The following is a 23,396-nucleotide window of genomic DNA, read 5'->3' on the forward strand; positions in this document are numbered from 1 at the left end:
CCGGTGCATGGAGCCTGCTTCTCCCTCTGCCTATGTCTCTGCCTCTCTCTCTCTCTCCCTGTGTGACTATCATAAATAAATAAAAATTAAAAAAAATAATACAGTAAGAGGTAATGACAAATATATAATTATAGGACACTTGGGGGGGGGGGTACCCGAACTTACTTTGGAGGCTCTAAATGAACTAGTATTTATATCCTGTATAGTCTTGTACAGCCACTATAGAAAACAGTATGGAAGTTTCTCAAAAAATTAAAAATAGAACTACCATATGATCTAGCAATTCCATGTCTGGGACTATAACCAAAAGAAACAAAAACACTACATCAAAGATAGCTCTGAACCTTTATGTTCACAGTAGCATTATGTGTGATAGCCAAGACATGGAAACAATCCAAATATCTGTGGGAGGATGAGTGAACAAAGAAATTGTGGTATAAATATACAATGGAAATTTATTCAGTCACAAAAAAGAAGGAAATACTGCCATTTGTGACAACACGGATGGACCTTGAGGGCATTATGTTAAGTGAAAGAAGTCACACAGAGAAAGACAAATACTGTATCATTTCACTTTTATGTGGAATAAAACAAAACTCCTAGAAAGAGAGATAAGATTTGTGGTTACCAGAGGTGGGTGGGGGAGGTAGGGAATTGGATAAAGGTGGTTAAAAGGTACCAACGTCCAGTTATAAATAAGTACTGGAGATGTAATGTACAACATGATGACTATAGCTAATGTGGTGTATTTGATATGGTATATTTGGAAGTTGTTAAAAGAGTAAATCTTAGGAGTTCTTACAAGATAAAAACCATTTTTTTGTATATGAAATGATAGATATTAACTAAATCTGTTGTAATTATTTTATAATATCTAAGTCAAATCATTATACTGTACACCTTAAACTTATACAATGCTATATGTCAATTATGCCTCAATAAAGATGAAAACAAAATTCTCAACACACACAAATGGTAACTATGCAAGGTGATGACTATGTTAACTAACTAACCTTATTGTGGTAATTGTTTTGCAATATATATGTATATTAAATTATTACACTGTACATTTATATAATATATGTCAATTATGTCTCAATAAATCTGGAAAAAAAGAAGATTCTGAGGGATATATAAAAAAATTCTAGGGGCACCTGGGCCTGGGTGGCTCAGTCGGTTGAGTCTGGCTTCAGCTCAGATCATGATCCCAGGTCCTGGGATTGAGCCCTACCTTGGGCTCCCTGCTCAGTGGGGACCCTGCTTCTTCCTTTTCCTCTGCCTGCAGCTCCTCCTGCTTGTGCTCTCTCTCTCTGTCAAATAAATAAATAAAATCTTTAAAAAGATTTGTGAAAAAAAAAGATTTGTGCATTTTATTAGAATAATTCTAGAGACGTTTGGGTGGCTCAGTCAGTTAAGCATCCAACTCTTGGGTTCAGGTCATCATCTCAGGGTCATGAGATCAAGCCCAGAGTCAGACTATGTGCTCAGCTCAGAGTCTGCCTGAGATCCTCTCCCTCTTCCTCCCCCCTCTGCCCCTACCCCTAGAGGGCCCCCTCCCTCTTCTATCTCTCTCTCAAATAAGTAAATAAAATCTTAAAATTCTACTGGAACTAACGTAAATTAAGCAAGGTTGCTGGATACAAAGTCTATATGCAAAAATCAATTGCATTTCTATACACTAACTATGAACAATTGGAAAATAAAAAAGCACCATTTATAAAAGCGTCAAAACCAAGAAACATTTATGGATACATTTAACAAACTATGAGTATAAACAAACAAATGAAACCAAAATATGTGTGTGACATATAGCGACAGCTACAAAACATCACTGAGAAAATTTAAGAGGTCTAATCAAGTGGAGAAATATACCATATTGATGGACTGTAAGACCCAATACTGTTGAAGGTTGATTCTTCTCAAAGTAATTTACAGCAATCTCAGTAAAAATTCTAACATTTTTGTAGAGATTGACAATACATTTTTTTTGAAGTATTTATTCTTGAGAGACACACAGAGAGATGAAGACATAGGCAGAGGGAGAAGTAGGCTCTTTGCAGGGAACCTAATGCAGGACTCCATCCAAGGACCCTGGGATCACGATTTGAGCCAAAGGCAGACAGTCAACCATTGAGCCACCCCGGGTGCCCCAACAATTAATACTTTTATATAAAAAACCTAGAATAGACAAAATCTTTTTTTTTAACATTTTATTTATTTATTTATGAGAGGCACAGAGAGAGAGGCAGAGAGGCAGAGACACAGGCAGAGGAAGAAGCAGGCTCCATACAAGGAGCCTGACATGGGACTCGATCCCAAGTCTCCAAGATCACGCCCGGGGCTGAAGGTGGCGCTAAACCGCTGAGCCACCCGGGCTGCCCGACAAAAAAACTTTTTGAAATAGAAGAACAAAGGAGGATTTATAGTCCCAGATTTCATTACTTACTGTAAAACAACAATAATCAAGACAGTGTGATACTGGCATAAAAATAGACTTTTAGATCAAAGGAACAAAATAGTGTCCAGAAAAAAATACATACATGATTAACTTACTTCAATAAAATTGCTAAGGGAATTCAAAGAGAAAAGGAAATTCTTTTTAACAAATGGTGGTGGAATAACAGGATATCCCTGTAGAAAATATTTGATCCTCAATTCTTAGCTTGTACTATATATAAAAATTAACTTCGAATGGGTCATAGTCCAAGGCTTAAAAATTAAAACTATAATTTTCCTAGAAGAAGCACAAAAGAGAACCTTGGATTAGGCAGAGATTTCCTAGACAGGACACAAAAACACTAGTCATAAAAGAAAAATTTGATAAATAAGACTTCATCAAAATTTACTATGCTTACTCTTTGAAAGGCATTATTAGAAAAATTAAAAGGCAAGCATAGACTGGAAAAATAATCACAATACATATGTCCAATGAAAGATTTATATCTAAGATATGTAAACAACTCACTTTATAACTTAATAATTAAAACAAAAAAACAAACAAAAAATAATTAAAAAAACAATCCAATGAAAATGGGCAAATGTTTTGAACAGACATTTCACAAAAGGAAATGCCAAAAAGAATAGCCAAAAATCAGGGTGCCTGGGTGGCTCAGTCAAGTGAGCATTCAACTCTTTTTTTTTTTTTTAATTTTTATTTATTTATGATAGTCACACACACACACACAGAGAGAGAGAGGCAGAGACACAGGCAGAGGGAGAAGCAGGCCTCAGGCACCGGGAGCCCGATGTGGGATTCGGTCCTGGGTCTCCAGGATCGCACCCTGGGCCAAAGGCAGGTGCCAAACCGCTGCGCCACCCAGGGATCCCTGAGCATTCAACTCTTGATCTCAGGTCCGATCTTGATCTCAGGGTTGTGAGTTCAAGCCCTCAGTTGAGCTCCACACTGGGCATGGAGCCTACTTAAAAAAAAAAAAAAAAGAGAGAGAGAATAGCCAAAGTCACATAAAAAGAGACTCATAATCATTAGTTATTAAGGAAATGCAAAATAAAACCACAATGATATACTACCACGTACTACCAGAATTGCTGAAGTTAATTGATGGACAATTCCAGGTATTGGTTGGGTCTATGAACCAAGTAGAACTTTCATAAATTACTGCTAAGGAATGCAAAATGATACAATCACTTGGCAGATTCCTATAATATTAAATGTACACTTACTAAATGACCAAGCAATTCCATATCTAGCTATTTTTTCAAGAGAAATGAAAATATATATTCACAAAAGGACTTATACAGGAGTATTTATAGCAGTTTTATTCATAATAGCACCAAACTGGAAACAACTCAAATAGTCATTTGTGTGTGAATGGATGAATTTCAGTATATTCATACAATGGAATGCTACTCATCAATAAAAAGCAGTGGACTAGTGAAACATGAAACAACATGGGGGAACCTCAGAAACACTATACTAACCAAAAGAAGCCAGATACATAATTCAGTTGCATTATCTGAAGTTCTAGAACTGTAACATGAATCTAATGTGACAACAGATTGGTGATTGCCTGGAACTGTGGGTGGGTGGGTGAGGGTAGAACTGACAGCAGAGAGGCCAGAGGGAATGTTTTGTGATGATAGAAATATTGTACATCTCTATTGTGTTGGTGGTTATCCAGGTGAATAACACTTATTAAAAACTCAATAAGCGGGATCCCTGGGTGGCGCAGCGGTTTGGCGCCTGCCTTTGGCCCGGGGCGCGATCCTGGAGACCCGGGATCGAATCCCACATCAGGCTCCCGGTGCATGGAGCCTGCTTCTCCCTCTGCCTGTGTCTCTGCCTCTCTCTCTCTCTCTCTCTCTCTCTCTCTCTCTCTCTGTGTGTGACTACCATAAATAAATAAAAAAAAAAATTAAAAAAAAAAAATAATAATGATAATCTTAAAAAAAAAAAAAAAAAACTCAATAAGCAATCCACTTAAATTTTATGTACATCAGTACATTTGACTTATAAGTGAAAAAAGTTTATAGAAGTCATTGCTCTGTCAAAATAGTGTATTTGCTTCAGTTCTCCATAAATTTCAAGTAAAAAAAAATTAATTCTGTGGGGGGATGTCTGGGTGGCTCAGCGGTTGAGCATCAACCTTTGGCTCAGGTCATGAGCCTTTGTCTTTACCTTTGGCTCAGGTCATGATCCCATTGTCCTGAGGTGGACTCCTCAGGTTCCCCGCAGGGAGCCTACTTCTCCCTTTGCCTCTGTCTCTCTCTCTCTTTCATGAATAAATAAATAAATAAAATATTTTAAAAAATTAATTCTCTAGATAATTATTTTACTTTTTCACCTAGCATGGGTATTCATTCTTTGGTATCTTTGAGATATTTGGTGCCTTTGAGAGATATACATAAAGTGCTCTGGCAGTTCTGAGGAGAGACGTTATTTCTAACTAAGAGAACACCAGGGATGGCTTCATGGAGGAAACCATTTTTAATCTTGGCCTTAGTTAATAGAAACAGAGAAAGAGAAAGAAAATGATGTGACATTCCAGGCAGAATGGACAATACAGCGAAGCAATATTGTCTTATAAAAATACACTGTTCAGAGAGACTTCAAGTCTGCACTTCACTGTTTATTATATCATGTCTCTACATCAAACATCTATATGTAATTATCTGTCACCTTTAATTATATGTGGATGATTTTTCCCTATGCAGAATGCTGTTTATGCTTAATCAGGAAATCTTTTAAAAGAGTCACCTATAGGAATACATTAACTTAAAAATTGGCACTGGCTATAACTAAATAATTCCTGCCATTACAAGAATTTATAGTACCGTGTAAAATGCCATTCATTTATTCAACAAAGTGTTTGTTGAGTGCTTGTTATGTACCTGGTACTGTTCTAGGCAATAAAAACCACTCTGTAATGAATGAAAAACCATTTTTGGTGGAGTATGATATCAGTAGTCCTATTTGGTCTTCCTTTAAAAAAGATATGTATTTTTACCTAAATATTGGTCTTCCATAATTTTTCTTTTATTCATTTTCCAGCACTAAACACTCTAGATTTGTAGTCTAGATATGGAGAAAATACAGATGTATAACATGATTAAAGTACTTTAACAACGAGTATACAGTGAAGTGTTCAGTAACAGAATACAGATTGTGGGGGCAAAATTAACAACAGTCCAGGGAAATTCGTGGAAGAGGAAAGTGGATGAGATTTTGGTTGGTGCTTCTAGGAAGGGGGGAGCAACCTCGAACACAGCAGTGAGTATGGTATGTAGAAAACTGGTCTTCAATTGAGTTTAAACCTGTAAATCTTTTTTTTTTCTTTTTAAAAGATTTATTTGTTTTCGAGAGAGATAGAGCGTGAGCTTGCATAAGCAGAGGGAAAGGGCATAGGGAGAAGGAGAAGTAAGCTCTGTGATGAGCAAGGAGCTGGATGTGGGGCTGGATCCCAGGATCCTGGGATCATGAATTGAGCTGAAAGCAGATGCCTAACTGACTAAACTACCCAAACACCCTCCCCCACCCCCCATTTTAAGTTAATGACCTCTTTAAAGATCTATATTCAAATATAATTCGGGGTGAAATACTGGAGGATTAGAATTTCAACATACAAATTTTGGGGGGACACAAATCAGGTTATAGCATTATTTTATTTTTATTTATTTATTTTTATAGCATTATTTTTAAAATAATTATTATATTATTGGTGAGATCAGAAACAAAAAATGAGGGGCACCTGGCTGGCTCAGGTGGAACAGCATGTGACTCTTGATCTTAGGGTTGTGATTTTGAGCCCCATGTTGGGTAAAGAGATTACTAAAATAAATAAATAAACCTTAAAAATTCTTTAAAAAAAGAAAAAATAGGGTGAATATGAGTAGAGCAGACGTAGATAACTGCAGAAAAATAGATTATTATTTTTTAAAAGATTTATTTATTTATTTATGAGAGAGAGAGAGAGAGAGAGAGGCAGAGACACAGGAGGAGGGAGAAGCAGGCTCCATGCCGGGAGCCCGACGCGGGACTCGATCCCGGGACTCCAGGATCATGCCCCGGGCCAAAGGCAGGCGCCAAACCGCTGAGCCACCCAGGGATCCCCAGAAAAATAGATTAAATAAAAGAATGGAACTTAAATTATTATGTGCTGGGTATCGTGCTACATTGTGTTTACTATCCCACTAAATCATTGATTTTTTTAAAAGATTTTGTTTGTTTATTTATTTGACAGAGAGAGAGCAGGGAACCGGATGTGGGGCTTAATCCCAGGACCCTGGGACCATGACCTGAACTGAAGGTAGACACTCAACCGATTGAACCACCCAGGCGCCCTAAATCATTGATTTAAGCATTCATTTCAGGGATACTTGGGTGGCTCAGAGGTTGAGCGTCTGCTTTGGCTCAGGTGGTGATCCCGGGGTCCGGGGATCCAGTCCCGCATCAGGCTCCCTGTGAGGAGCCTGCTTCTCCCTCTGCCTGTGTCTCTGCTGCTCTTTCCTGTCTCTCATGAATAAATAAATAAAATCTTTTAAAAAACACATTAATTTAATATGGTGCCAATTTGGGGAAAATGTTGAATCTTGATAAGTTATGTGTTTTGGGTTTTATTGCACAGACATGAAGAATAGTTTGAAAGCAAGAAAATGACACAAGGAAGAGTAGTTTAGGAAGACTAGTAACAGAATGGAGCAGATTATTCCATTCCAAGGGTCAGTAAACTTAATCTATAAAGGGCTGGACAGTAAATACGCTAGTCTTTGTGGGCCATATGGTCTCTGTCATAAGTACTGAATTTTGTCATTACTGTGTGAAAGCAGTAAACAAATGAACACGGCAATGTTCCAATAAAACTACATACAAAAACATACAAAATAGATATAGACCATTGGCCAGTGTTTGCTGAACTGTGGAATAAGAAATAGTACTGGAAAGAAACCAGTACTAAGACCAGTTAGGAGGAGATTATTGCAATAAGCATATCTGCAGTGGGGAAGGCCTGAATTAATTTAGGCCAATGTGATGGAAAGAGATAGATACTGGAGGCATCACAAGGGAAAAACACCATAGATCAGGTTGGGTCAAACACTGATCGGATGTGTTTCTTGAATACTCGGGATTCTGCACAGAAAAGCCAAGAAAACGGTGGTACTACTGACATGACTGGTTAAATTAGGGTGCTGGTCATTTGCCTGATTGCTTTCGGATCCTTCTCTGTTCTTAATCTCTTTGTCTTGTTGCACATGGCACTGCATTGCTTTGCCCTCTGGCTTCTGGATAGGTCTGCAATGGAAGTCATTGGTTGGAAGAGTGTAGAAAGAAAGGACAGAATCTGGTGTATTTCCTCCTCCCTTCTCTGCTTCCTGCATTATGGCTAGCAGCTGTATCTCCTTGGCCAGATAGCCTTTCTCTCCGTAATCCTGGTTCTCCCCATGGAGACCTTGGCATGATTCTAGTGCCCTCTGGATGCCCTTGGATTCTGGGCTCTAGTAACACCACCAGCTCTCATTGTCCCTCCAGCCTACGGCAGGGTAGCAGCTGGCTGCTGTTGTCAATTTCTGGATTGTTTTGCTGTTGGTCCCAGTCTGACTTTGTAGCCCTTCTATTGCCCATCCCATGTACCAATCAATTCCTTGTGGTACGATTTCTCTGACGTCCTTCCAGTGGTTTCTGTTTCCTGGCTGGATCCTAGCTAATATAGCTCAGAAAATGTGTCACTTTTCAAGTAATTATCTCCTAGCCCCAGCCCTGACTGCTTTCCGATGCTGGGGCGGGCAATCTACAAACTTCATTCCGCCTCAGCAGCCGGCTCCCTGTCCAACTCTGCCGATAAAGGGCACTAGGGGTAGACTGCAAGGCCAGAAGAGGGGGAAATGACTTGCTCCTAGTACGTCGTTACACGCGGGCTTGCTCTCAATTGCATTTGTGGTGAACAGCGACCCAGCAGTGCTGCTTCATCCCAGCAGTTGTTCTGGAGGAAGTGGAATCCAACTTTCTGTTTTCCTCTAACGCTTGCAGAACCAATCTTATCTTCCTGCTGACACGCTGGCACCAGTTGTCTGAGGCTCCCTCCTCAGATATCTGAGTTTCAGTTCTGAGGGGGACTTCTTTCCAAGTTCTTTTTTTTTTTTTAATTTTTATTTATTTATGATAGTTACACACACACACACACACACACACACACACAGAGGCAGAGACACAGGCAGAGGGAGAAGCAGACTCCATGCACCGGGAGCCCGACGTGGGATTCGATCCCGGGTCTCCAGGATCGCGCCCTGGGCCAAAGGCAGGCGCCAAACCGCCGCGCCACCCAGGGATCCCAGGCTTCCAAGTTCTAATAACCTTGGCTTCTTCCCTTTGTTCCTTCAGGGTGGAGTGGCAGCTGCTTCCGCAGTTGCTACTTCTGTGAGACTTTAGAGCTCTCTTTCTACCCTTCGGGTTACATAGTTAACAACTTGAGATCTACTTAACGGTTCTTTATATTCCTCTCCAAGTCACTGCTGTGGTTTCTGGCTCTTGACTGGATCCTGACTTTTATAGAAGTTTTGGAAAGGTGTCGGCTTTGGTTTTGGATATACTGAATTTGCAGCGACGGGGTGCTGCCAGTAGAGGTATCTTATTCTAGGACGGCAACATGGCTTTGGAGTTTCTTAAGCAGAGATGGGAGCTGAAAATGTTTTGTCACTGTCAGCACTGAGGTGATGACGGAAACCGTGAGACCTCTTGAATTCTCTGAGTGGTGTGGGGAGCCAAGAACAGATGGTTGACAGTGGTCTCATGTATACTCACTCACAAAAAGCAACACAATTTCCAAAAAAATTACAAACTTGAAGATACGATGGTGTTGTAATGCTAAAGCACTAATAAATGAAGCTCATACCTATATGTATGTATGTATGTATATATATATATATATTTTTATACCCAATAAATTGGAGGTTTATTTTTTAATATATATTATCTAAGGAGAGGTCTGTGTTTGTGAGGATGGGGTAAGAGCCCTGGAATGGCTTCTGGAATCCTCGGTGACTCTCTGGCATCACCTTTCTGAGTCTATCCCCCCTGCCTTTCTCCAGTTCTCCCTTCCTTCCTTCCTGTGCTTTGACAGTGACACCCCAGGTGACCTCCCTCCCTCCCCTGCATCCCAAGCCCCCACTGTCACCCGTGACTCCGGGCTCCCCCATGGCTCACACTCCTTTCCACTCTTTCATTTTTGTAGTAAACTCTCTGGAGGTGGCTGGTGGGGGTGGGGGAGAGCTGGTGGGGAGGGGGCCCTCCTGGGCGGGGGCTGGGGGCGGGGTTATTGCTCTGAGCTCCCTGTCCCCAGGGGGCCTGTGTGGGGAGGGTGTCAGGACTGGGGCCTACACAAGGGGAGACACAGCCGCACAAACACGCAGGTCACAGCACGGGGGGCGGGCAGGAGAGGCTGGGCACCATATTGCACTTTGGGAGTGGGGCCAGGCGGGCACCCCCCTCAAACTGGAGCCTGGGAAGGAGGCTGGAGGCCATCACGTTCCCTCCCCCTCTGGAGAGGGAGGTGAGCCCCCCCAACCTGGGGTTAGGGAAGGAGGTGGGCAGCCACGTGCCTGGTCCTGGAAGGGGACATATATATATGTGTGTGTGTGTGTGTGTGTGTGTGTGTGTGTGTGTGTGTATAATATCTTATTTATTCATGAGAGATACAGAGAGAGAGAGAGAGGCAGAGACACAGGCAGAGGGAGAAGCAGGCTCCACACATGGAGTCCGTCGTGGGACTCGATCCCGGGTCTCCAGGATCCCACCCTGGACTGAAGGCAACGCTAAACCGCTGAGACACTGGGGCTGCCCTCGTACCAATATATTTTTAGTGGGGAAGGTACTGTTGACTTCTTGCTCAGCCTGTGTTTCCAAGTCTATCCCAATACTGGGGCTGCACTTACAAATCCAAGCCTTGGTACTCTTGGAACTCTTCTTACTTTCCCTGCAAGATCTTTGGGAAAGCCCCCAGGTCACACTGGAGATAGTGACTTATCCTTCCGTCTGTCTTTTGTTTTTTAATTTTTTTTTCCATCTGTCTTTTGGTTCTGCAGAAAGTTTTTTGTTTTGTTTTGTTTTTGTTTTTTAAGATTTTACTTAATTATTCATTAGAGACACAGAGAGAGGCAGAGACATAGGCAGAAGGAGAAGCAGGCTCCTGTGGAGAGCCTGATGGGGGACCTGAGCCAAAGGCAGACTCTCAATTACTGAGCCACCCTGGTGCCCCTGGTTCTGCAGAAGGTTATAAAAATTATGTGAAATTTTTATTATTCTCACGAACTGTGGCTTTTCCTATGACTTGATACTTTTTTCATGTCTTATCAATTTATTCAAACATCCAGTGAGTGCCTACCTTTTAGCTGTTCTGTGTTAGCTTTGGGTTCATAGTTGTTCCAAAACTTTTCTCTCCTCGGTCCCCTCTGAGTGCCCCTTAGTATCTGTACCTTCTTCTCCTTTGAAAGGGGCTCTTACCTCCTACTTTCCTGACAAAATAAATAAAAGATGTGAGATGAGATGAGCCTTTTAATCCATTCTAAAATAAACTTGTGTCTGTTTCTTTCTCTTTCCTTATTTCAGATGAACTAAACTTCAGTTTAAATTATCCTTGTGCTCTCAATTCTCCAATTTTCCCTTTTCTCCCTTGTGGGTGACTAGAATCAAAGTTTTTCTCCCTTAATTATCTCCATTTTGTCTACCATAAGCACCTTTAATTTCCTTCTCTCTCCTCTGCCTGCAGACATAATCATTCCTCTCTATGCTGAAAAAACAAAACTAAAAAACAAAAAATAGCACTAAAATCCTAAAAACTTTCACCTGACCTTGAGGCAACCCTTAGTCTATTTTCCTCATCCGTCTATTTTTGAATGTTCAAGGACGGGGCTCCATTTCCCCTATGCTCAGTCACTCCTAGTTCTGCTCTCTCCCCTCCTGCCGTTCCCGCAGCTCCTGTCCCTGTCATTCCACTGAAAGGCCATCTTGTCTTCCTAATCACTAGGGACAGTGGATTCTTTCCAGCCGTCATTCTCTTAGACATCTTTATGGTATTTGACACCATTTGAGAACCCATCTTTCTAAAATTCTCTCTTGGCTTTCACGGTACAACATATGATTTTCTTTTCATCTTTTTGTTCTAACCTTTTCAAAAACAGTTTGGATGACTAAATATACTAAGCTTAATTTCCAACATATCTACTGTGGTTTGAAGAGTGCATGAAGAAATAGTGGGGGTCACCAAAAGCTGACTGCTGCTCAGACAGGCTTGAGTCTAGATGTTTGTGTCTGAGGCTGTTTAAAGTAAGCAATCTTAGAAGAGACTAACGCTCTCTTGATAATCTCTTCCTTGTACAGTGCTAGCTAGCCGGCTAAACTGGCTGATCTTACCTTTACAATTCTCTTTATTTCTCTAAGTTTCAGCCTTTCCTTTTTTTTTTCTTTTTAAAAAATATTTTATTTATTCATGAGAGACACACAGAGAGAAGCAGGCTCCACGCAGGGAGCCCAAAGTGGGACTTGATCCCAGGACTCCAGGATCACTTACTGGGCCAAAGGTGGTGCTAAACCGCTGAGCCACCCAGGTTGCCCCTAGCCTTTCCTTTTCTAATCTCTTAGCTATCTTCATTCCACTGTTTAGACTGTGGTTAAGCTCTCAACTCTTTTACTTCTTATTTTCTAATGATGTGCGTTGATTTTACTTGTCAAATTGTTAAAGTTCCGCAGGTGTTGCCAACCCTAAGTGTAATTCCCAGCACTCTATGGGAGAAAAATGTCCCGCTTTGACAGGCGTTTCTCTCTTGTTAAAGGTAGGAGTTATTTAATGTGATCTAGATTTTGAAAAGTAGAATGCTTCTTCTATGCTTGTAAGATGCAGAAGAAAGTTCATTGTTGCTCGAGAATTGTCTCTCCATAAATAAGGAGGGTGCGCACTTGAAAAACATTGTCGTACTGAGCCTGGATAAGAATAACAAAAAAAAAAAAAAACCAAAACAAAACAAAAAACACCTGGCCTTCCAAAACCATTTCTTTTTGTATCGTGCTAAGTTATGAGGCAAAGTTTTACTTGCTGTTGCTGTTAGTTGATACTTACCACAGAGCCTTAGGCCAAATGGAAAGAGAACTGAGCATTATGAGTTGATGGAAAAAGAAGCCTCCCTGGCAAAGGAAAAAGAAGCCTGAAGTTATTTCTCTGTGACTTTAACTCTTATTTATTCCTGATTTCAAACACGGCAGATTTTAGTAGAGCCTTAAACACCAGATTTTAGTAGAGCCTTAAAACTTATCCTTGTTGCTGTCGTTTTACTTTGAGTTAACCACTGATAGCTGAAACTTAAAGATATAAACTAGAGAGATTGCTCTACTTAAGGTTCATAGACTTTCTGTATTTTCTTCTCTCTCCTCTCATGTTGTATTGCCTTTTCCTTAAACATCTTTTGTACTTGGGTACATTGTGCAGTTCAAATGCACAATCTATTTTTGCTTCAGCATAAGGGGATTTCAGGGTATGAGATGACTTAGCTAGCAATAAGTAAGTCAGGGCAAGATTTCATCTTGGAAGGGATGCCTGGGTGGCTCAGCGGTTGAGCATCTGCCTTGGGCTCAGGGCATGATCCTGGGTCCAGGGATCGAGTCCCACATTGGGCTCCCTGTGAGGATCCTGCTTCTCCCTCTGCCTGTGTCTCTCATAAATAAATGAAATCTTAAAAAAAAAATTCATCTTGGATCACCTACTAGCCGAATTGGAGACAACTGGAACCTCAAAATTAATAGTGATAGGAACATCATAATCCACTAAATGAAATAAGAATCTGTGAATCCATACTGATGTACACAGATGAACGAATAAATATGTAGAAAGTAGAGAAGGGAAAATCTCTTTCTAGCAATTATTTTATTTCTTACAAATCTAGCAAGTATTCTAGCAAATCTCTTTTCTACCAATTCTCAAACTAATAAATATGACACATTTGGAAGGAATGGTGGAATTAGAAAATCACCATTTGGCAATGACCATATTAATAAGTGCTTCAGGCAAGAATCATCAATAGAAGCTAAAATTAGTGGGAGGTTGGCTAAGAAACATGATACTTACATAGTCTCAAATTATCTCCCCTAAGGTTGGCTAGTGACTACAAAGGGAAAAATAGTAACTTTACAGTGGTATAATCTGGTGGTCACTGCCTTAATCAAATAATCAATGTTAATGTTACCAATAATGGGACTAAGTAGAATCAGGTACATTATGCATTGTGCATTGACAAGGACATAACATCATTTTTCCAGTGCTCCTGCCAAAACTGCTTAAGCTCCTTAAGCTCAATCTTATCATGAGGAGACATCAGACAAACTGAAGGATCACTATAAATAACTGGCCTGTGGTCTTCAGAATAGTCAAGGTCATGAAAAACTGATGAACTGCTCCAGATTAAAGGAGACTAAAAAGACATGATGGCTAAATGTAACATGTAATTTTAGAATTGGAGACTATATTTAAAAAAAATGAAAGGGTGTTGTGGGAGCAATGGAGGAGATTGTACTGTGGACTATAGATGAGCTAGTGGTATTTTGATGTTAAATTTCCTGATTTTGATAATTGTACTGTGATTATGTAAGAGAATGTCCTTGTTCATAGGGAATGCACATGATGTATTTAGGGGCAAATAGATAAGATATTTGCGACTCAATTTCAAACAGTCCAGAACAAAAGTGCACAGATACACATACAGAGAGAATGATAAAGCAAATGGGGCAAATGTCAGCCTTTGTGAATCTGGGGAAAGAGTATACATGAGTGTTTTGTATGATTATCGCAACTTTGCTCTAAATTTGAAATTACAAGAAAATAAAAAGTTACCAAATAAATCCAATCCTGAATTTTCTGGGGTGTATTTTAAGTAAAATATATATATATATTTAAGATTTTATTTATTTATTCATGAAAGGCACAGAGAGAGAGAGAGAGAGAGAGAGAGCCAGAGACACAGGCAGAGGGAGAAGCAGACTCCCTGCGGGGAGCCCGGTGCGGGACTCGATCCAGGGACCCCAGGATCACACCCTGGTCCGAAGTCAGATGCCTAACCGCTGAGCCACCAGCCATCCCAGTAAAATCTTTTCTTGTAGTATAGTATGCATACAGAAGAGTGTACACACCAAAGTGTAAAGCTTGATATATTTTTATGAAATGAACCCGTCATGTAATTGTGATCCAGGTCAGGATCTAAAACATTGCAAGTATTCTGGAAGCATCTTTCTCAGTCATTACTCCATCCTTCCTCCACAAAGCTAACCTTTATCTGACTTCTTTTGTCACAGTTTAGTTTTGCCTGTTTTTGAATGTTACATAAATAGAATCATACCCTATGATTCCTTTTAGTGTGTGTATTTTTTCCCAGTGTTATGTTTGTGAGCGTTGTTTCTTGTTCTAAGTCTCTGTAGTTGTTTTCTTGTTCTTTAGTATTGCAGTGTATTTAAATAGACCATATTTACCCATTCTACCATTGTTGGACGTTTAAGTTGTGAGGTAGATAGTCTCTAAGGTGGTCCCAATAATCCTTGCTTTTTGTTATTCATGACCTTGTGTCATCTTCTCTCTTGAGTATGAGCTAGTGACTAGCTTCTAATGAAAAGACTATGGCAAAAGTGATGGAGTTAGGTCACAAAAAGACTGTGGCCTCAGTTGTGGGTGCTTTCTCTTCGATTGCTTACCTGAAGGAAATCAGTGCCATATCATGAGGCGGTCCTCTGGAGAGGTCCAAGTGGTGAGAGATGGAGATCTTCTAACCAACAAGAGTGATCTTGGAAGCAAATTCTCTAGCCCTAGTCAAACCTTGAGCTGACTGAGCTTTGGGCCAACAGTAGACAGTAACATCACGACAGACCTTGAGCAGGAGTCATGAAGCTAAGCCACACTGGATTTCTGACTGACAGAATCTGTGAAATATAAGTGTTTGTGGGGATCCCTGGGTGGCGCAGCGGTTTGGCGCCTGCCTTTGGCCCGGGGCGCGATCCTGGAGACCCAGGATCGAGTCCCACATCGGGCTCCTGGTGCATGGAGCCTGCTTCTCCCTCTGCCTGTGTCTCTGCGCCTCTCTCTCTCTCTCTGTGACTATCATAAATAAATAAAAATTAAAAAAAATAAGTGTGTTATTAGCTCCTCACTTTGGGGGTAAATTTTTTTTACAGTAATTAATAACTAATACAGATTTCCCCCCCTAGTTTTTGACTAGTATAGATAGTGTTGCTCAAATTTACTTGTATGTGTAGGGCATCTATTTTTTTTGGAGTATATACCTAGGAGTAGAATTAGTGGGTCATAGGGTATATTTATGTCAGCTTTAGTAGATACTGCCTTACATTTTTTCAGAGTAGTCATAACAGTTTATACCTCCACCAACAATGTACGAGAGTTTATGCTATTCCATATCCTTGACGTCACCAGGCATTATAGGTTTTTTTTTAAATTTGAGTCATTCTAAGGGATCCCTGGGTGGCGCAGCGGTTTGGCGCCTGCCTTTGGCCCAGGGCGCGATCCTGGAGACCTGGGATCGAATCCCATGTCGGGCTCCCGGTGCATGGAGCCTGCTTCTCCCTCTGCCTGTGTCTCTGCCTCTCTCTCTCTCTGTGACTATCATAAATAAATAAATTAATTAATTTAAAAAAAATTGAGTCATTCTAGCATCTCATTTTCAGAACATCTTTAAAACAAATCTTATTTTGAAATAATGTCAAACTTAGAGAATTTATAAGAACAGTACACAAAACTTGCATATTCTCTTTGCCTAGATTCTAACTGTTAATATTTTACCATATTTCTCTCTTCCTCTAATGTATTTGATAATTCTTTTTAAAAATATTTATGTATTCATTTATTTGAGGTGGGGGGCAGGGGCAGAGGGAGAGACAATCCCAAGCAGACTCTGCGATGAGCATGGAACCTGACATGGGGCTTGATCTCATGACCCTGAGATCATGACCTGAGCAGAAACCAAGAGTTGGACACTTAACTGACTATGCCACCCAGGCACCCCATGATGACTCTTTTTGTTAGAACAAGTTGGAGAACAAATTACAAACTTGATGACTCATCCCTTAAATATTACAGTGTATTTTCCCCCAAACAAGAGCACTTTCCTATATAATCATAATAGAAAAGCAACATTCATAGCACACTACTTATTATTTAGTTCAGAGAACTAAATAAAAGTGTTAAAATTTTGCCCATGTCCCATTCTCTCTCTCTCTTTTTTCTGGTCTAGAATCCAATCCACTACCATGTTGTACTGAGTTGTCACATCTCTTCAGTCTTCTGCAGTCTAGACTAGTTCTTTAACATTTCCCTGTCTTTCATGACCTTCATCGTGTTAAAAAAAAATATACACTTTTGATTCTGTAAACATTCTTGAATGGGGTTTGTCTGATGCTCCCTGGTGTCGAGATTTAGGCCATGCATTCTTGGCAGGTGTAGCCCCTAAAAGATGATATATGGTTCTCAATGCACTACATCAGGAGACATCTGACGTCAACCAGTCCCATTGCTGTTGACATTAATGATGATCACCTGGCAAAGTTGATATCTGCCAAGTTTCTCCACTGTGAAGTCATTATTTTTACATTTGTAATGTGTCTGGTCCAAGACTATTTCAATATCCTGTTCCTCATCAAAACTTACTAGGGCAGCCCTAGTGACTCAGCGGTTTAGCGCCACCTTCAGCCCAGGGTGTAAACCTGGAGACCGGGGATCGAGTCCCAAGTCAGGTTCCCTGCATGGAACCTGCTTCTCCCTCTGCCTGTGTCTGCCTCTCTCTCTGTGTCTGTCATGAATAAATAAATAAAATCTTAAAAAAGAAACTTACTTACTAATCTTAACCCTATTGATGACTTCTGCCTGAATCAGCCACGAATATTATGGTTGCCACATGGTGATTTTAAAAGTCTATCGTTATTAGATGACATTCTGCTCTAAGGAAGAGCTTTCCCTTATATCACTCACTTATTCATGTCAATGGGTTTATTGATTCCTATGTTAGTCGATAGATTAGGATCTGTTACTATCATTATTATGATGATCAGATTGTCCCAGTATTGGTCAGTGAGAACCCTATCAAGCTGAGTCCCATGTTGTTTGGACATATCCCCACCACTCTTTGAGCGCTTCCTTATTTTCTGCTACAATAGGACGTTCCAAACTCATCTAATGCCCTGGTCTTGGACTCAGTCATTCTCTAAGGAGTTCCCATTCCTTTTAGTGGAGGATGGTATTTAGAAAAAGAGGTGCATAGTATGCTTATTGTAACTATGTGTCACATAGTTTGATATCTATTGATATCTTTGATATCTATTATCTATCTATGTTCCTCTATCAAGTATGAACTCACATTAATATCCAATTCTAATCTAATACCTCAGTTTTTTTTCTAAACTTCTCCCATTCTGTATATGTAAATCCCTTCTCAGGCCCTGATAAACTTGGCTCTTGGCTTCAATATATTTACTTACTTTTCAATCTTCCTGTAAGTAGGACAGCCTTGGTGGCTCAGCAGTTTAGCGCCCTTCAGCCCAGGGTGTGATCCTGGAGACCTGGGATCGAGTCCCACGTCGGGCTCCCTGCATGGAGCCTGCTTCTAACCTCTGGCTGTGTCTCTGCCTCTGTGTCTCTCATGGATAGATAAATAAAATCTTAAAAAAAAAATCACTTGGCTCAATCTTCCTGTGAGTAACCAATCCCATAACCACAGACTGCCTCCTCGGCTGGGCTTCTTGGTCCCGCCAAATTCTCGATCAGGCCTGATGCCATGTGTCCTTAGCCAGCATTGCCCTTGGTTTGCTGCTTCCCTGTGACTGCCTCTTTGGTGGCCATACCGCCACCTTTGGAGGATGGGCAAAGAAGAACAGGGAGAAGGGAAAAAGAGCAATCCTGATATCTTGACTCTTAGGCCATTTTTTAAAATAACTTATTGAGCATTTATTTTGTAGAGAGATAGGCTTTTATATACATGATCTCATTTAATCATACAGTAATTCTGAGGTGGCAATTTTTTTTTAAGATTTTAAAATTTATTTATTCATGAGAGACACACAGAGAGAGGCAGAGACATAGGCAGAGGGAGAAGCAGGCTCCATGCAGGGATAGGCCATTGTTTTATTCATCTGGTTCCTTTGTGAGAATCTAACACTCTTTAGGAATTAATGCACACTGAGAGTTTGGCCCCTTGAGATATCCCGGTGTGCCAGGTTATTTCATACTTAAAGTGACTAATATTTTCAGGATTAGCATTGTTTAATGAGAACAGGGAAAAAGAAGCAGCAGAACAGACAGGGAAGAAAATATGGAGAAGGATAAACAATCACCATTCCAGTTGGGCATAGCAGAGCTCAACTCCAGTCTGTTTTATAGCGAGAATGATTCCCATTAGTGCTTTGGCCCCAGAGCATGAGCTTGCCATAGAAAGCCTACATTGGATAGGAGTGGGGATAGAAGTTCCATCCTGGAGTGCAATGCATATTTTAGAATTGTTTTGGAATCAACTTGGCCTTCCAAGGATGCCCTGTGGGTTAGACTATACCTCTCAGGCAGCTTCAAACTAACCAGGCCCCTGACCCCAGACTGAGGTCAGATGGCCTCTGGAGGGCTGAGGACCATGGCGTCATCCTTCATCAACTCTAATTTAATCTTTTTTTTTATGATTTTATTTATTTATGCATGAGAGACACAGAGAGAGAGTCAGAGACATAGGCAGAGGGAAAAGCAGACTCCCTATGAGGAACCCGATGTGGGACTTGATCCCAGGACTCTGGAATCACACCCTGAGCCAAAGGCAGACGCTCAACCACTGAGCCACCCAGGTTCCCCAGCTCTAATCTAATCTAACCACTTTCATTGTCCTGTTCATTTGCTAATAAGCTTCTAGAACTCCTTGATAGACTGACCATCTGTCCTCTGCATTTTGCCTAAAAAACTAGAAAGAATAAGAGTTTGATGATCTGGAATCAAACTTAGGAAAGTTAAGTGATATTTACCTAATGTTATAAAGCCATCTATACATATAGATGTAGATACAGATATATATGATGCTTTGGTGTGTGTATATTAAAATCTTAATGACAATTAGCAAATTCATGAGTTAGAGTAATGTTAATGACTGATAAAGTTAATTATTTGTTTGATATAGTCATTACTGACAGTCTATAAAACAAGCTTGTTTGAATTTCTAACTGTGGGTAATGATTGCCGTGTGGCTAAGAGGGTGGATGGGCTCAGACTGCCTAGGTTTGTATCCTGATGACACTACTTACTGGATGCCTGTCTTCAGGCATGACCATTACCTTAAAAAAAAAAAAAAAGATTTTATTTATTTGTTCATGAGACACACACACACACACACACACACACACACAGAGGCAGAGATACAGGCAGAGGGAGAAGCAGGCTCTATGCAGGGAGCCCGACACCTGGGCTGCCCAACCTTTTTTGTGCTTCAGTTCCCTTATCTGTACAAGAGTTGTATGGGGCTGCTATGAAGTTTAGGAGAGGTAACGTAAAACTTTTAGAGTGGTGCTTGGCACACAAGAGGACCCAATAAATATGTTTGCAGTTGTGGTTGTTAGTACCATTTTAAACTGCAGATTCATCCTTAGTAAAAACAAACAAACAAACAAACAACAACAAAAACACCCCCTCCATATCAAATCTAATCATTCTTCTTGTCATGGTTTTCTTATAGACATTACGAGCTGATTATTATTCACTAATAAAAATGTATAGAGAGCACCTTCTTTCACATTTCCTTTAGTTTGAAATAGATGAGATTGAGCTGGTCCATTCTGGAAAAATAGCTGGGTGGATCCAGCTGGGATTCTCTTCAGTCCTACTCATGTTTTCATCATGACTTCACTGGGAATTTGAAACAGTTCTTCATAGATACCAGTGTTCCAGTCATTTGACCCAGTGTCTGCTGAGAACTTCTCATTCAGTGTGGTCTCTTCAGTTCTTTTTACTGCAGTGGGGTTCCCCTGCCATGAAAAACTGAACTGAGCAATTTCAAAATCATATATTTAACTCCCACTAAAAAAAATCCTCCTGTCAATGAAGAAAGTCTGAGTGATGATGGGTGGAGCTCTGAAATGTGAGTTAGAAGGCCAGAATTCTAGTTTCAACACTGCATTTATTTGGAAATATCTATTGGTGTAGAGCAATATGCCTGCTGGGCATATTGAGAGAATTCAAAGAAGGAATCACACAAGTGGAATTTCATCTCAGAAAATTACAACCTGGTCAGAGAAACAAAGCCACTGTAATAATGAGGTTGAATGAAATTCATGCAGAATCTAGCATCCCATAGTATGCTGAAGGAAAGACCAAAATTATAATAAAGGCCAGGGGAAAACATGCTCTGGGCAATCAGTATCCCTTCCCACCCACTGTGGGCTCTCCTTTGTATCACAAAGCCTGGAAACCTGGGAATGATATTTTTCAGACTCCTTGGCTTTCAGGGTTCTTGCTGTAGTTTCTGTGCTGCCAAAGAGGGACATTTGGCTAGATTTGGAAAGCAGAAGAGAAGCAGAAGGCACTGTTTCCCTTTCTCTTCTGGCAGTGTAGGAAAGTGGTTATGTGAGCTTCCTGGCCATGAGCCTTTGCAGTGGCCAGGGCCGTGGAGGTCTGCGAGAGCAGTAGCTTCCAGTAGGCTCCTGACTGCTTGGGAGCAGTGCTCCCACTCAATGTTTACTCTAATAAAACTAGATCTTCTGCAATGCTACGTTCATTTTTACCTGGAGTCTTTACTTACTTGTTTCCTTTTGTCACCCTATTTGTCCTTCCTTACACCTCTTTTGTATTTTGTTCATCTTTATAGCCCAGCAACTAGTCAATGACTGTTGCCTATCAATCAATCAAGTATTGTTTTTTGGGAATAGATGAAGGAATGAATGAAAGAAAAGGATTGGTTACAGGCTTAGACAGATCTATAAATAGTATGGGATGGTGATCATAGTGAAGACGGACAAAACTTATAAAGAGTGACTAAACAGAGTAATGATTGAGAGGGATGAATGGAAACTCACCCCTTCAATGGAATAATATCATTGGGTTTCTAACAATCTGTTATGTATGGTAGAGACAAGCACCATGGTTTGCTGACTATATCAGCATTTTTTAAAGAAGGAGGTCCGGGCACCTGGGTAGCACAATCAGTTAAGCGATGGACCTGATGGCTTCCACTCAGGTCGTGATCTCAGGTATTGCTCTCAGGGTTATGAGACTGAGCCCTGCATCAGGCTCTGTGATCAGTGCGAGTCTGCTTGAGTTTTTTTCTCTCTCTCCCCCCGCCACACTCTCTCTCAAATGAATAAATATATTTTTTTTTAAAGAAGGAGGTCAAATATGGGATGGGTGGGGAGATGAGTCTGTTGCAGTGTGTAGGTATGAAGAACAAGTTGGTAGTCAAGCAGAGTGAAAATGACCTATAGGAGAACCCACTGAAGACAGCACAAACAGATACAATGTGTGAATGATGGGAAAGGATACCCTACGCTTTGGTAGAGGAGATTTAATATTTACATGGTACTTGACAACACTAAAAACATTTTTCAGGTGCATTGTCTTGTTTTATCCTCATGGCAACCCTTTGAGAAAAATATATGCTATGAATAATAAAAATAAGTTTATTTGCTCAGAAAAGCAATGTGTTTATTGTGGACAATTACAACCTATAGATACACAAAGGAAAAGAATAAAAAGCACTCTTAAGGGTATCATTGCTGACATCTTTATACTAGCCTCTCAGAGTTTTCTATTCATATTTTTTATTTCTTATTAAAAAAGGAATCATAATGTATATTTTAGTTTGCTTTTTTACTTAGGGCAAAATAGACATATTTTCATGTAATTAAATGTTCTTCCATGCATGAGTATTAATGGCTGTGTAATATCCTGTTGTCGGGAAGCATGGGTGGCTCAGCGTTTTAGCGCCTGCCTTCAGCCTGGGGTGTGATCCTGGAGTCCTGGGATCGAGTCCCTCATCAGGCTCCCTGCAGGGAGCCTGCTTCTCCCTCTGCCTGTGTCTCTGCCTCTCTCTCTGTGTCTCCCACGAATAAATAAATAAAATCTTTAAAAAAATCCCATTGTCTGCTATTTTATACCAAAATTTATTTAACCAATCATTTATTGCTAGCATTTAGTTGACTCTAGTTTTTTACTTTTATAGACAAGGTTGAGATGAATGTCTTTGTAGTTAGGTCTGTGCACATACCTTCAATTACATTCTCAGGATAACTGCCTAAAAGTAGAATTACTGAATCAGTAAATCTGCATATTTTAAGGCTTTTTTCCCCACATTCCCAGACTATGCTCCCAAGGGATCATACTAGCTATTGGAGAGCATATATTTCTCTGAATCTTCTACAACATAGGGTATTCTAATCTTTGTGTGTGGCATTTTTAGATCTTGAAATACACATTATTTTTGGGAGAGCCTGAACACTCCCAGGACAGCTCATCAATCTCATGTATTTTGTTTCTTTTCTCCCAGGGATACAATCACTAGAGGGCCATATTTCCTCCCCCAGATAAAATTGGTGTCAGGTCACCTGTACTATATTGCTAAAAATTGCTACAGGTTCATGATTCCATCAGTAGATGGGACTGGTAGGAGTTAGAGAGTAATTCTGTTTACTTATCTCTGGTCAGAGCTTTCTTCATGCATTGGGTTCAGTCTGAGGCTATGTAACTAAAACAGAACATTCGAAAATAGTCCATAGATAGGTCATAAAAATGATCAAAGAATTAGACAAGAGGATCTAGGAATACAACATCCTGGGTACTGAATAATTTAGACAGAAGAAGAAAGGACTAGAAGGACCTCTGATCTTTGAAGAGTTGATGGCCTGAGCCTGAGACCCAGAGGGAAGGGACTCTCAGTGAGTCCAGAGT

This window comes from Nyctereutes procyonoides, unplaced genomic scaffold (assembly GCF_905146905.1).
Source record: "Nyctereutes procyonoides isolate TBG_1078 unplaced genomic scaffold, NYPRO_anot_genome, whole genome shotgun sequence".
Classification (NCBI taxonomy): domain Eukaryota; kingdom Metazoa; phylum Chordata; class Mammalia; order Carnivora; family Canidae; genus Nyctereutes; species Nyctereutes procyonoides.